The sequence below is a fragment of the Rutidosis leptorrhynchoides genome, chromosome 3 (assembly GCF_046630445.1).
Source record: "Rutidosis leptorrhynchoides isolate AG116_Rl617_1_P2 chromosome 3, CSIRO_AGI_Rlap_v1, whole genome shotgun sequence".
In the NCBI taxonomy this organism is placed as follows: domain Eukaryota; kingdom Viridiplantae; phylum Streptophyta; class Magnoliopsida; order Asterales; family Asteraceae; genus Rutidosis; species Rutidosis leptorrhynchoides.
In genome coordinates, this window is record NC_092335.1 from 578,085,567 (window position 1) to 578,100,405 (window position 14,839).

A 14,839-nucleotide genomic window follows, 5' to 3' on the forward strand; every position below is an offset into this window, starting at 1 on the left:
AGAAAAGCAACCGTTTTTGAAGAATAATATGTGTGATAAAACAAGAAGGAATGAACGATGAGGCGCACCATCTATCATTCGACGAGCTTTGTAATTACAAACTGGGTATTTTCAATCACTTTTCTACACTAATCACCCTCATGAATTTATAATTAGATTCTGATTTCATGCAAATGAGGGCATTGCATGATCTTAAGTGTGGGGAAGGATTATAAATTCTCTCGGGTTTACACTTGGTTTTATTTGCCAAATTTTGTGAAAATTTGAAAAATTTTAAACTAAATGAATTCAAAATCATGTTTATACATATTTATGAACGATGAAAATTAGGTGTTAATATCGAAATTATCGTTACCTCGGAAAGGACATAAATGGAGAAACACCCTAAAACGCTTGAATTCATTTAAAATGAAATAAAGGAGAATAAAAAGGCGAAGAAAGAAACTAAGTGTGGGGAGAATGTACCTAGTAATTCAATTAAAAACTATCTAGCACATGTTTCTGTAAAGTTTATTGCAGGTGCTTTTGTTTTGGACTAAATTAACTATTTTACCCGATGAAAGAAAAGAAAAGATGGATCTACACGATGAATCAATTCCATCATTAAAAGGAAGTAAAGTCTTCCGAAAAAGACACGCGCTTCTTGATTTAGGTCAAGAAGTTGTCGTCCAGACCAGCTGTAGGTTGACGAAAAATCTAGAAAAGTCATCTCTAAAATCAGCAGGAAATCCACGGACCTCAGCATCAAACAGGGTCGCCATGTGGTCAGACTTATCCTAACCATGAGAGGATCTGTCTCGTAAAATGGGGAGGGCGCCGTGCAAATTAGCTTGATAAGACTAATGAATCAGACCCCCAGAAAGGATAATCTCCTTAAAGATTAAAAATCAGCTTTTAAGCCTGATATTACTCAATCCTTGAGATTGACCTTAAAGATTGAGAATTACAAACTAATGGAATTCGATGATATCTAAACTCGAGCTTGAACGAGAAAATATTTTGATCAAAATTACAAACCGATTTGTTTTCTAAAAACCTATTTTCAATGCGTTCATTACCATTGAACGTAAAATCCTAGGAATTCACCTGGAATTCATTAGGTCACCTGAACCAAATCGGGTGTCAACCGTAAGAACGGTGGTTGCATAGCATGGTCGAAAGATCAAAACTTATCTTTGGAAATTTTCAACCGTAAGAACGGTGTCAAAACTTATCGGGTGTCAACCGTAAGAACGGTGGTTGCATAGAACGGTGGTTGCATAGAACGGTGGTTGAGCTAAAATTTTCAAATCTGAAACCCACAAAAATATTTTGCAACACCGGTGAAGGGTTATTCCGAAAAACTTATCTAGGGTAAAAGCTAGATTGAATTTTCAAAGATCAAATGTTTTCATAAAGATCCAATTTCCTTAAGGATCTACATTTTCATAGTCATGTGGGACTATAAACCGCCTTTTAAATGTGCACTTTGCTTTGGAAACCGAAAGTAAATCGGCTATTTGATTGCAAGTGTCGTTGACCTAAACCCGAGGCAACTGTGGATGGCACACCCACCTTTAACCATGGTTCTATTGTCACTATCATTGTTTATACCGCCGTATCAAAATCACTGATGTATAAAGTGTGAGAATAAAAAAGTGATTCGAGTGAAGTGTGATTTTATTTCAAGTTATGTATTGCTTGAGGACAAGCAACGTTTAAGTGTGGGGATATTTGATAAGGCTAAAAAGGAACATATATTTTATAGCAATATCCCTCCTAAATAATAGGTTTTCATATGTAATTGTATTATATTTTCATTGTAATTGTTTAAATAAATAAGTGCCAAGATAAAAAGCGAAAACGAAGATTTGAAGACAAAAGCGTCCAAAAAGCTCAAATGTACAAGATACAATTCAAAAGGTTCAATTTATTGATGAGAAACGTCTAAAAATGACAAGAGTACAAGTTACAAAACGCAAAGTACACGATATAAAATAGTACGCAAGGACGTTCAAAAATCCGAAACTGGGACATGAGTCAACTCTCAACGCGCGACGCAACGGAGCAAAAATTACAAGTCAACTATGCACATAAATAAAATATAATATATAAATAATTCTTAAAAATTATATATATATTATATTATTATTTAATAACGTCGACAAGCAAGGTTCCAAAATTGTGTGAGCTGGATTTTCAAACTCCACGACTCGCGGAGTTTGCAGGCTTAAAACTCCACGACTCGCGGAGCTGTAAAAATCAGAAATGCCTATAAAAGGCAATGCATTCTGCCGAGTTTAAAAAAATATAAATAATAATAATAATACTCTGTAATAAATAATAAATAAATAAATATATATATATATATATATATATATATATATATATATATATATATATATATATATATATATATATATATATATATATATATATATATATATATATAGTATAGGTTAGTTTTATATTAGATTAGTTTGGGTTAATGTAAAGGTTATTTTACGGGTTTTAAAGTTGGAGCTCTGTCCGTGTAACACTACGCGATAAATAATCAATGTAAGCTATGTTCTCCCTTTTTAAATTAATGTCTCGTAACTAAGTTTTTATTATGCTTATTTGAACCGAAGTAATCATGATGTTGGGCTAAAAATATCTAAAATTGGGTAATTGGGCTTTGTACCATAATTGGGGTTTGGACAAAAGAACGACACTTGTGGAAATTAGACTATGGGCTATTAATGGGCTTTATATTTGTTTAACTAAATGATAGTTTGTTAATTTTAATATAAAGATTTACAATTGGATGTACCTATAAATAACCATATACACTCGATCGGACACGATGGGCGGGGTATTTATATGTACGAATAATCGTTCATTTAACCGGACACGGGAATGGATTAATAGTCTATGGAATTATTAAAACAGGGGTGAAATTATGTACAAGGACACTTGGCATAATTGATAACAAAGTATTAAAACCTTGGGTTACACGCAGTCGATATCCTGGTGTAATTATTAAACAAAGTATTAAAACCTTGTTATAGTTTAAGTCCCCAATTAATTGGAATATTTGACTTCGGGTATAAGAATAATTTGACGAGGACACTCGTACTTTAAATTTATGACCGATGGACTGTTATGGACAAAAACTAGACGGACATATTAAATAATCCAGGACAAAGGACAATTAACCCATGGGCATAAAACTAAAATCAACACGTCAACCATCATGGTTACGGAAGTTTAAATAAGCATAATATATTTTATTTCATATTTCCTCGTACTTTTATTTATTGTCATTTTAATTATTGTTATTTATTTTATATTGTTAGTTAAATATCGTCATTTACTTTACGCTTCGCTTAAAATATAAAATCGACAAACCGGTCATTAAACGGTAAAACCCCCTTTTATATATTATTAATATAATATATTTTTTACGAATATAATTGTTTAAAATATAGTGTGAAATAAGCCAGCTCCCTGTGGAACGAACCGGACTTACTAAAAACTACACTACTCTACGATTAGGTACACTGCCTATAGTGTTGTAGCAAGGTTTAGGTATATCCCATCTGTAAATAAATAAATAAAACTTGTGTAAAAATGTATCGTATTTAATAGTTTTTCCTAGTAAAATATACACTATTTCGTACCCCCACGCTACGACATCAACATTTATCAAAAGATTCTACGAAATTGAGCACCCTGGTAACTAAGCTTTAACGTTATAATAAGTACCCATGTTTTAACATACATGCAACCAACATGTACAATACACGCAATCTAACGTGTACTAAACTCAAATAGCATACGTCTGTTTTATAGTTCAGGCTAGGATTTCTATACCTGGAACAGACGGGGATGTCAAGCCCTATGGATCCATATATAACTACTCGCGCCCACCAGTTCTTATAACCGGCAGTTACTAGTTACCAAATCTAAGGGATTTTCGGTTCAAACTCGGTGTAGAATTTAGTTTGTACTTGTATCCATTGCGTTTAAAATAAAGTGCATGTATTCTCTGCCCAAAAATATAGATTGTAAAAGCAATTAAAAAGGGAGCAAATGAAACTCACCTTAGCAGAACATAAAGTCGTTCACCGAAGTGTGACTGAAACTCGGAATACCAAATAACCGTAGATCTCAACCTAGAGAACATATGTTGGTCAATAATATATAATATTTATAATAATTATATATATATTATATTATATTCTAGTGCAACGTTGACTTGTAATATTAGTTCCGATGACTTGTACGTTTAAGCTCGACTTATGTCCCGGTTCCGGTTTCTCAAACGTTACTTTGTACGCTTTAAAATCTTGCACTTTACGTTTCACGACTCGTACCTTTGTCAAAATATAAACTTATATTACCAATAAACTATACCACTCGAAATATAACTTATTCATTTGAGTGTTTTGGTCATTTACTTCTATAAATCGTCGTCTTGTTATTTACTAATATAATAGTATTATCAAACGTTTTATAACCAAGTTAATATATATTCAATATTCATAAACACGTTTTAAATACACGTTGAAAGTTATTCACACAATTAATATTTTAACTTATCATAAATATTCAAATAGATATTTAAATCAATAAGTTTAATGTACGGTATCATACAATTAATACCTTGTTACGCTTTCAAGTTATAGTATATATATGTATCTATTTACATATAATTGTTCGCGAATCGTCGAGAACAACGAAGGGTAATTGAATAGTTTAAAATTTTGAGATTCAACCTCATAGACTTTGCTTATCGTGTCAGAAATATTAAACCATATCGAGAATTTGGTTCAAATTAAGTCGAAATTTTTTGGGTCGTCACAATACCTACCCGTTAAAGAAATTTCGTCCCGAAATTTGAGTGAGGTCGTCATGGTTAACAATAAAAATGTTTTTATGACGAATATGAGTGGATAAATAGAGTTTTATCATTATTAACTAATATAGATAAAACGATTCGATTATGTGAAGCGTACGAGTGAAGTTGTCACAAAAGGTTGAGATAGAAATTTAACTTTGGACGTAGTCACGGTGGATTTCCGGATTTCAAGGGATTTAGAGGAAAATCTTCGTAATAAGATTTGATTCTTCGGTAGTTAAGAAAATTAGGATCTTCTTTAATTAAATGCAATAATCTTTTTTGATTGCTCTGTCGGATATTTTACTATAAATCTACTCCCTTCGTTTTCTTATTTCCAAAGCTCACACTTTCTATTCTTTCTCCCTCAATTCATACTTTAAAGTATTCGTTAATATGCTCCATTCAGTTCTGGTTCTTGATATACTCCTAACTTTCATATCTGTCATTCTTCTTTTTCATCTGCGACCGGAAGAATCTATTCACTTCCACTATACTCTTGGTTTTATATTGTTTTTAGTTCTCCCGTGTCTTTATATTACTATACGCATCGATATACACGGTTTGTAATTTCTGGGTTGTTGTTGTGTTCTATATCTCCCCTTATATTTCGATGTCTCTGCTTCTGTCTTTCTATAATCATTGACATCCACAGTTAATGTTCTATCTTATTTGCTGCGATTTATACTCCCATTTCTATTTCGGAGCTTCACACTTTTGTTTTCTTCTTCTCGACTTCAAGTCAAGCGAATAATGGTCCAGAATTCGTAGGTATGGAGTTTCGAATGAACATAACTAATCTTCTAAGAGAGAGATTGTAATAGCACGATCTTGATTGGTTAAATTACCAGAATTCAAAAGAAAAGATAGAACTATCAAGAACTTATGTTCTTGATATGTTTATATATTAGATAGAGTGTATGAGTCGTGTAACATGGCACATGATGACATTATGATCTGTGAATCATCACGTTCCATTAGAAACTCAGCATGACTTACTATAATATAATCACGTTGATCAAGTGTCATTATATTATACTAACTCATGCTTCAGTTCCCAACACTACTTCAAAACATTCATATTTTAAATTCGAATTTTTAGAATTTAGAAACTAAAATAGTTTTCTTTATTATGTAACGCAAATATCGCGAAGAGATAAATGATTTCAGATAAGAATATTTATGAAAATATCTTAAGAAATATCGACGATATTTATAATGAAAGATACGATGATATCTTAGAATTTCTAATATCGATGGATGATGAAGAAGATTTGTCCGTAAAGGTTTAGAGTCAGGAACACGGTATTCGTTAATAACTTCAGCAGATACTGAATCATTTGGATTCTTTGAAGGCAGATTTAGTCTTTGTGATTTGTCAACAGTCTGCTTCATAGTTTGCTCAATCCGTTTTTCAGTTCCAAATCTGAGCTTTTTCAACACACCACTCTTTATTATCAAACTTTTGGCCATTAAGACCATTTAAAGTTTTGCTGCTTCATCAGCATTCAAAGTTATCATAACCGAATCGTCGGTTATCAATCTGAGGTGTTTTCAAGAGTTCAAAGAGTTTGAATGAAGATTGTAATTGTCAAGATACATATGATGTTCTAGAATTTTGAATGATACAAATACTTTTTTGAGGTTTAGAAGTGATGTTCTAGCACAGTTTTGAAGTCAAAGTATAACTTTGAAAGATATAAGGATCTAAGAGTGATATCTTCTGTTAAATCTTAACTTGGATTCGGATTTGTCAAAATCAGAATATGTAATCAAATTTGGGTGAGAATGGTTGTTTTGATTTCTATGAAAGAATGTATATCGTTGTGACAGTAGTGAGTATAGTTTATGATTTGTTGAATCAGAATCGAAGAATGTAACATATTAATTGTGAATTTATATATCTTTCGGGTATTACCTACCCGTTAAAAGTTTCACAAGTAATATTTTGTACCAGAGAATTTTATTACAGTCTTTATGAAAATATATGTATGTATATTTTCTTCAGATGTAATACAGATTTAATGAGTTAATATCGTATTAAGCTCATTTGATTTTCGGCTGGATTAGAAATGAATAATCTCTAAAACATTAAAGATTTCATAATCTTCGCGAAGTATTTCACTAATGTAATCAATACTTCATTATTCAGTTTTATTGATATTTCCTCAGTGAATCATGTTGGTGCATATGGAATTCTTGCTAACTTCGCAAGGTCCGAATGATGTTTTCTGGAAAGTTTCAAGTACATCGAAAATGAAAGTGTAAAATCAAACATGTATTTGAATAATACACTTAGTTTATTATGAAATGGAATTCATTGAGTTGAAACGGAGACTGTGGTTAACGATGGTTAAGTTGTTAATCGAAATATTATAGCATGCTAGTACTATGAATTTAACCGAGTAGTATCTACCAGTTTTCAATTCATACATAATAGCTTAGTACGAAAAGATATATTATGGTTTTAAAATTTATATATATATATACATATAAATTCTTCAGAGAAAATGAGTTAATACTTCATCGGTTATTGTTGCTGGTATTTCTTGGTAACTACGGTGTGTATGACGTTGATGCTCGTGGAACAGATTGTGAAGTTGAGGTTTGCGATGCGGTTGTTGTTGGTGGTGGTAATGGTATTGTTGGTGTTGTTGTAGGTGGTACTGTTGATGCCGGTGATGCTGCTGGTGCTTGTAACCTTTGCACCATATTCTCCAAAGCCAATACCTGAGCGCGAAGCTCGTTGACTTCTTCTATTACACCGGGAAGATTGTTGGTTCGGACGAGCGGATGAATAAGATTCAGAATTTGAGATAGTATATTATCGTAACGAGATACTCTGGAAATGAGAGAGAAAATAGTGTCTCGAACAGGTTCGTCGGTAAGTGCTTCAGGTTCTTCGCCAAAAGGGAAATGTGGTGGATGGAAGGGATCACCTTCTTCTTGTCTTCAATGACTAATCAGGCTACGAACCCATCCCCAATTCATTCAGAATAGGTGATGGATGATTGGTTGATCCATTCCGGTTACACTGTCTTCGGAGTTCAGGTGAATATCCATATCGGAATAGCTGTCGGAGTTTAAGGAATTTGAACTAGATACGGGATCCATCTTGTATAATTAGGGAGATGATTTTTAATATGAAATAGATTATAGAATTTGAATTGGTACTCTTCAATACATAATTTACATATGTATATATTATACCAAAATTCCATAAATCACGGAGGAATTTTCGGAAGATGTCAGGAAAAGTTTACAGTAATAGATACGCTAAGATATGAATTAACAGATACGCTAAGATATGAATTTTGTCTATACACTATTCATACAATAACTGCAGGCAAATGTGTCTAGACTTAAGAATGATAAGCATGTAATTTCCGACAAGAAATGATAACTAAAACTCGGTAAAAACAGATTCGGTCATAGTCCAGACTCACTAATGCATCCTAACAATTACCAGTTAAACACACTAATGCAAATTCTGGTTCCCTATGACCTCAGGCTCTGATACCAACTGTGATGACCCGTCCAAATCCATTTGGACGAATACATCATTCATCGATTTCACAGTGACGTACTGACCTCTACATGATACGTTTTGTAAACATTGCATTCTTTTGAAAAGGCACACCATAATTGTATATCAAATTCCAACGTTTTTGATGTTTGATGATTTCTACATATAGACAATCACCGTAATTAATAGTTTACAATATTACATTCGTTGATAATGCAGTCAAAATAAGATACATGGTGATGATTTTGTGAATGCAACGTTTTCTCGAATAAAGCATGTATGACTCCATGCACATAGCTTGTATCACATATAAGCAAATAAGGGAAGACTTCTAGGAACCTGAGAATAAACATGCTTAAAAGTGTCAACACAAAGGTTGGTGAGTTCATAGTTTTAATGTTACGCATAATCTGTATATAAAGGTGGTTCACAAGATTTCAGTTGTTTCATCCAAAACGTTTATCAAAAGATTCTATGAAATTGAGCACCCTGGTAACTAAGCTTTAACGTTATAATAAGTACCCCTGTTTTAACATACATGAAACCAACATGTACAATATACGCAATCCAACGTGTACTAAACTCAAATAGCATACGTCTGTTTTATAGTTCAGGCTAGGGTTTCTATACCTGGAACAGACGGGGATGTCAAGCCCTATGGATCCATATATAACTACTCGCGCCCACCAGTTCTTATAACCGGCAGTTACTAGTAACCAAAGCTAAGGGATTTTCGGTTCAAACTCGGTGTAGAATTTAGTATGTACTTGTATCCAATGTGTTTAAAATAAAGTGCATGTATTCTCAGCCCAAAAATATAGATTGCAAAAGCAATTAAAAAGGGAGCAAATGAAATTCACCTTAGCAGCACATAAAGTCGTTCACCGAAATGTGACCGAAACTCAGAATACCAAATAACCGTAGATCTCAACCTAGAGAACATATGTTGGTCAATAAATGTCTATCAAGATGGTCAGGTCATAGTGTATCACAATCCTAATGCTCGAGATCGACATACAAAAGTTATCAAAAGTCATTTCAAAAAGTCAATCCGACTCAATACGATCTTTAAATCTATACATGTTTATTAACATAGTATAAGTTTGGATAATTGAACGAATTTATAGTTTATCAAACTCAAAATATTATTTATTTCAGGAGCTATATTATATTTGAATTATCATGACAATCGATAATATTTTATTATTTCACATAGTTTTCCAATACTTGTAAAATCAGACTATAGTGTTTATAAAGCTTTAAAACCTGATAAGACAGTCAACTTTGACAATTGTTTAACAAAACGAGACGTGCCTTATATAGAAATTCATTTACTCGATTAGTAATATCTAAAAATCCAATTTATCAATCTCATAGACAAGTTGTTTAAATATTAATCTACAGTTTCAAACACAATTTCAATTAACGTCAAACATAATTCAGTTGACCATATCTTTTAAACCGTTCATCGAAATCAAGCGATTTCTAAATGAAAAGTTAATTATTTTTCGCCAGCTTTCCAAAAATATGCATATCATATACTTTATATAAGTAGCATATGTATCAAATTCGTGATTCATCATAAATTGTTTAACGACAAAATTAAAGCATACAAGCATGCATAAACATATATACTCGAGCACTAGACATGGATACACTATTAATATATAAAAGATAAGATATGAATGCTCACGTATCAATATTGTGATTCAATATTGTAGGAAAGTACGTAGACGCAACGGAGATGATAAACACTAGTTTGACTCACGAGCAATACCCTCGAACCATACCCATAATTTCCTTAGCTCTCTCCCGCTCGCAAAACCCATTTTGAAAACATGCGAGCAGAACCTCGTCGTAGTATTTTATGTATAAATAATAATAATACTAATACTACTAATAATAATAAGATTAATAATAATAATAATAATAATAATAATAATAATAATAATAATAATAATAATAATAATAATAATAATAATAATATAAATAATAAATATAATATATATGGAGGAATATAGATAGAGAGGAGTGAATTGTGAATGCACAAACAAGGAATTCGATCGAATTTATAATACTTGGCTTGTCCAGGACTGTCATGCGATCGCATGGCTTCCTAGCCCATTTCCCATGCGATCGCATGGGGTGGTTTTCCAGCTCACATTGTTTTGTTTTGTAGTTTGTCGACATAATTTTTAATTATATATATAATATATAATATATATAATATATAATATTTATATATATATATTATATTATATTCTTGTGCAACGTTGACTTGTAATATTAGTTCCGATGACTTGTACGTTTACGCTCGACTTATGTCTCGGTTCCGGTTTCTCGAACGTTACTTTGTACGCTTTAAAATCTTGCACTTTACGTTTCACGACTCGTACATTTGTCAAAATTTAGACTTATATTACCAATAAACTATACCACTCGAAATATAACTTATACATTTGAGTGCTTTGGTCATTTACTTCTATAAATCGTCGTCTTGTTATTTACTAATATAATAGTATTATCAAACGTTTTATAACCAAGTTAATATATATTCAATATTCATAAACACGTTTTAAATATACGTTGCAAGTTATTAATACAATTAATATTTTAACTTATCATAAATATTCAAATAGATATTTAAACCAATAAGTTTAATGTACGGTATCATACAATTAATACCTTGTTACGCTTTCAAGTTATAGTATATATATGTATCTATTTACATAAAATTGTTCGCGAATCGTCGAGAACAACGAAGGGTAATTGAATAGTTTAAAATTTTGAGATTCAACCTCATAGACTTTGCTTATCATGTCAGAAATATTAAACCATATCGAGAATTTGGTTCGAATTAAGTCGAAATTTTTCGGGTCATCACACCTATTTTAATAATGTGGTTTTAATGACTATGGCGTCCTTCGATCAAGCAGCTCATCTAAGTGTTACATATGATTTGGGTATTAGGATACCATGTAAAGAAGGGTATGATATTCTGTTATTATAGGAGTTATTTGAGGTCCCATCACATATGTTTGATACGGTAGTTAGAACGTTGTTTCATGTTGATTGTGATGATATCCAAGAGTTTGAACTTAAGAGAAGCAAGTTGAAGATCATTCCTCGTATTTTCTCGATTGTAATTATTACAATATTATTCCAAGAAAGGGTGATATGACGCTGATCTGAAAATTATGAGTTGGCACTGTTCTATGCTATGGTGACTAATTCAATGGTGCCTTCATTTAAGTTTGTTTATGATCAGTTGGATTTGGGACTGTAGGGAGCAAAGTAATACAAGGTCGTTGATTCCATACGTTTGATTTTTGTCTTATTTCTTGTATAGGAATGGTAGGATCATGGGAAATCCACAAATGATGGAGGTGCTAATTTTGAAGGTTAGAGAGAATGATTGGGATTTTATCCTCATTTCCATAGTTATTTAACGAAGATTGTTCAAGTTTGAGATTCATATTGAAGATTTTATGATGTTTCAAAGAAAGTTGAAGTTGAAGGCAAAATGCACGAAAAGATATTAAAAAGCATAAAATAATCAGCATTTTTGTGCTGGCGTAATTTATACCAGCCTTAGCGTAAATTACGCCGGTGGTATTTGGAAAATGAAACAGAAGAGTTCATGGGGTAATTCAACGCCAGATTTCAGGATGGTGGCATAATACGCCATGCCTGGCATAATTTACGCCATGGACGTTTCAGCTTATTTTTGGACTCCCTATTTTGAGAGATTTTTTCTTTGGGAAGAAATTATTCATTTTCTATATAATGTAAATCTTTGGCCACGAGTTTTATACCTTGTATTCTAGTTTTTAAGGCTACAAACACCAACTGTAACATCAAATCATTCAAGTTTCAAAGATCAAAGTCAAGTTCCTTAAGATTCATCAACAAATAATTATGTTTATCAGGGGCGGATCTAGAAAACTTTGTCACTGGTAGCACAATTTTTTTTATGACCGTCGACTTGTTCATAAAATTCTTGATCAAAAATCAAAATGCTAATCATTATATAATGATACCGCAACCCGCATGCGCATTCCATACGTATGCGGGCACTCACTAGCATGCGTATGCGTGTATCTTGTATGCGGCATGCGGTGATGTATTGAATGCCTTTGTTCCCGGTACGGCGGTTACTTGGTCATCAAGTCGATATCTTTTCCATAATTATATCCGTGATTCGGGGGAGTTAGTTATGGACGAGATTATCATTATCTTGGATGGTTCTAGAATTAGGGTTTGCCTATATATACAAACCCTAATTATCATTCCAGGAACAACCAACATTACGTAACCACCACCTACTACACATCCTATGTAACAAGCTATCATCGTTCATCTTCTCAAGGTTTACAGGTTAGTTTCTTATTAGCTAGCACCTACAACCTTGCTAGGGGCCTTCTGATCAATGACCGTTATCAAAGGTGGACTTAATCACTTGGCCACCCCGCCGACATCATCATGTCAGCCAGGGTTATTCACGGTAGCCGGACCGGAGAGCCTTGTTCTAAGTTCCTTAAACCCCCCTTTTTACGTAGGCATATTGACCCTATGGAAAATATATGCCTGATCAAGTGGTGCTTTCATTGAGAGCAGAATTAATTCAAGACATGTTTAATTGTTTTTTCTTTTAGAAAGTTTTGAATTATAAGGCTCATTATTCACAAAATTTCTGAATTTTTTATCTCTTTTACAGTATCATGACTTTCGGGGACTCATCGGAACGTACTCAAACAAACAATCAAAACACGCCGTCTGGTAATCAGCAGACGCAAGCTATGACTACAGGGGCGGGGTATACGCCTTACCCTCCACTAGTTTCTAGCGAGCGTTTCCAAAGGTACAAGCCGATATATCCGGATGGAATTACACCGCCAAGGGCAAACTCGCCAGTAACAACCACGCGGCTAGATTTTTCCTCAGTGGATCCAAGGGTTATCTTGGTAGGCACTAGCGGCGAAACAGTAGGTCCGCATGTGGTATGCTGTGTCCAGGTACCTATTTACAGTACCACGGTTTCAATCTCTCTGCAGACGCAGAGTGTTCAGCAAAATTTGTCGTTTACACCACTGCAACCTTGGCAACCGCCGTGTCCAGTTTTGCAGTTTCTGACCCCTGTGGATGCGCAAGCATTACTTAATAGTTGGGGGTTTGGTGTCATTCCAGACGCAAACTCCCATTGGACGCCAATAACTGCGCAACAACAAAGCACTGCGCATAGAGTTGGGCTCTTAACAGCATACCCTCAGGTTTCGAAAATATCTGCGCCACAGGTTTCGGTCCCTTTTCAACCACCTGTATACTCTGCGTCGTCAGGTCTTCCCTCTTTTCTGACGCAACAGCCTTGGTTATATCCACAGACGTCGGTGCAACCTTGACAAAATATACAGGGACAGGCAAATGTTGCAGGTCAATTTATGCAGGCTGCACCTCCTGACATGGTTCACTTGTTTTCACAGCCTGACTTTGTTCAGGATATGATGAAACATTTATTCGCAGGGCTAAAAGGGGATCCTGTTAAACCACCTTTTGAGCTGCCAACCACTTTTGATAAGTTTCCTCCGCATATAACCGCATATCCATTTCCATCAGCGCCAAAGATACCTTACACGTTAGGTACTTACAATGGCTTAACTGATCCAGATAATTTCCTGCAGCGTTTCAATGGCGCAATGCGCACCCAAGGTTGGGTAGATCCGGTTACGTGTCAGATATTTCCCATGACGCTGCAGGGCATTGCTCGCGAATGGTTTAATAAACTCCCGGAGGGTAGCATATCCGGGTTCATGGATCTGCGGACGAAGTTTTTGCTGCAGTATCAGAATCATAGGCCACGCAAACACACTCATATTGAATGTCACGATATTGTGCAGAAATCCAAGGAATCTTTGGGTGAATTTCTCACAAGGTATACTAATGAGTGCCTGCGCATACCAGATCTTAAGCCAGAGAACAAATTTCTGGACTCATACATGTTATAAATTCAGAGCGTCACCCAACGTTGGTTAAGCGTTTGCGCGATACGGTGCCAACAACTTATGCTGAAGCACTTAAAGAATGCCGCGATTATATGCGGAGTGGCAAAGATAACGATATTCCTACCGCTAGCTCGCGCAATGGTAAGAAGGATGATGATGATCGTTAGCGTGATCAAAGCCGCGGCAGTAATTCTCACGGAAGGTATCCTAGTGGTGGTCCTATCAGAAATGATAAAGGGTGATCAAGTGGTAATTATCGAAACAATAATCAGCGCGACATTAATAATCAGAATTATGCGCTGCTCAAAAGTTTGTCTAAAACACCAAAAGAAATTTTGGCAACCGAACCAGTGTGCGCGACCTTCGCAGTTCCAACTCTGCTGACTGAATTTGGTAAGCGGGATAAAACAAAGTATTGCGAATTCCATGACGATTATGGTCATGACACTAATA